Here is a 2,782-nt window from a genome sequence, read left to right as displayed (position 1 = left end):
CTTCGAGATTAGATTTTAAATATAGTATAAAATTAAATAACTAAAAAATATAATAACTAAGATATATAAAAGTTATATTTCAATAATTTCTATAATATTAATAATCGAGATAAGTAGAATAGTAAATATTAATATCTTAAAGCGAAATTTAAATAAAGTATTATAATCTTTCTTATTAAATTTAAAAAAATCGATTATATATAAAATTATTATAAGTTTATTATATATAACGTTATTAAAATAAAAATAAATAAAGATATCTTAGATCTATATTAAATTATTTAAGAAATAATTAACGAATTAGATAATATATTCGAAATATATAATAAGATTATTAAATTAAATATTAAGATATTTAATTTTAAATTTAATATAGAAGTAATAGATAAAAAGAAATTATTTAAGAATTTCTATATACGATTCTTTATAATTATCGCTCTCTTAAGATTTATTAATATTTATAAAATATTTAATTTAAAACGATTAATCTCTATACGTCTAAAATATCGAATTTTAAAATAATCTTTTAATACTTTTCGAGAATTAGTTATTTTTCTATAAATATTAAATATAAATCTATAGATTATTAATAATATATTAAATTTAAAGAGTAAGAAAGAAACTAATAAAATTAATAATAATTTTATTATCTTAAATAATTAGCGTAATACTTTCTCTACTAAAAATAATAATAATATTACTATTAAAAATTTCTATATATAAAAATATAAATATCTTAAATTATTAATAAATAGAATTCGAAAAGAAGGTAGATATTTAAATATTTAAAGATTAAATATTATTTTAATAATAATAATATTCTTTATAAGAATATAGACTTATTAATAAAAGAATAAATTAATATAATTCTAAAAGCTATCGATATTAAAGAGAACGTTTTTATCGAATTATTATAAAAATTAAAAAATTAAATATTCCTAGTTAAGTCGCTATTAAAGATCTAAAAATCTTATATATAAAAATTAAAAAGTTAGAAAGAGAAAGAATACTCGCTTTTATCTCTCTTTCCGCGTATATTATTACTATTAAAATCTCTTTATAAATTAAATACTAATTAAACTTTTATAAAGAAATTATTATATTAAGAGAATAGATTAAAATTAATTATTTTTTAAATATCGAAATTTTAATATTAAGCTTTATAAATATATCTTTTATTAAATTAAATAAGTTATCTAAAGTAGTATTAATATAATTCTATAAATTATAATTAATTAATTATAAATTTATTTTTATATTTAATATTATATATATAATCTTAATAAAACTTATTTTAAAAAATTATATAGAAAAACTTTAATACTTAATTAAATAATTTAATATTATTTTAAATATATTATAGCTAGAATAATATATTTTATATATATTTATTAGATTTAAAATTATTATATTTAATTTAGATTATTATATATTTAATTATTTATTATATAATAAATCTATTACTATTTAAAGTAATAATAAGTTTTTAAAAAAGAATTTAAATTATATAATAAAGATTATATTTAAAAAAAAGAATATAGTAGAAATCTTTATCTATATTTTTATTAAAATAATTAAAAAATTAGAGAATTAAGTTATTATTATATAATCTTAAAACTTTAAATAACTTTCTAATTTTATTAATAAAGAAGTAAAGTTTATTATTAATATCGTCGCTATTATAATAAAAGATTATAAAAAATTCTTTTATAAGCTAAAAAAGAAATCTTTAATTATAAAATAGCTATAGAAATAAATTTTTATAATATATTATAAATAGCTAGATATTTAAAATTCTATTAAAATTAATAAACTTTTCTCTTATCGCTTTATTAATTATAAAATATATCTTAAAAAAGAAGTTATTTTATTATTAAAAAGAGCTTATAAACTCTTTAGAGATTAGATATTAGTTATAAAAAAATATATTAATAAAATATTAAAAAAAGATTATATTAAATTAAATACTTCTCTCTATATAATACTTATTCTAATTATAAAGAAATTTAATAGAGAATTTAGATTATATATAAATTATAAAACTCTTAACGTACTTATTATCTTTAATTAAAATATCCTCTTATTAATTAAAGAGATTCTCGCTAAATTATATATAATAAGAATATATAATAAATTCGATATTATAATTACTTTTAACGAAATTAAAGTAAAAAAAAGTTATAAGAAAAAATCGTATTTCTTACTCGATATAATCTATTCGAATATATAATAATATCTTTTAAGTTATATAATATCTTTATTACTTTTTAGATATTTATTAATAATATCTTATATAAATATTTAAATATATTCTATATTATCTATTTAGATAATATTCTTATTTATAATAATATTAAAGATAAATATATTTAATATATAGAAAAGATATTAAAAAAACTTTAATAAATTAATCTCTATCTTAATATTAATAAATATAACTTTTATATTATTAAAGTTAAATATCTAGAATTAATTATTATTATAAAAAAGTAAAAAAAATAAAAATAAAAAATTAAGATTATTACTTAATAAAAGAAACTTAGATATATTAAAAATATATAAATATTTCTAAAATTCGCTAATTTCTATTAAAAGTTTATTATAAAATATTTTAAAATCGTCGTATTTTTAATAAATCTTACTTATACTTAATAGAAGAAAGACTTTATTTATTTATAAACTTAAAAGTATTTGAAATAACTTATTTTTAAAAATACTAAAAAAAGCTTTTATTATTATCTTTATATTTACTTATTTTAATTTAAATAAAAAGATTTAACTA

This window comes from Letharia columbiana (assembly GCF_014066305.1).
Source record: "Letharia columbiana isolate WasteWater2 chromosome Unknown Sc0000005_s0, whole genome shotgun sequence".
NCBI classification, from domain to species: Eukaryota; Fungi; Ascomycota; class Lecanoromycetes; order Lecanorales; family Parmeliaceae; genus Letharia; species Letharia columbiana.
Note: the sequence above shows the minus strand (reverse complement) of the source record.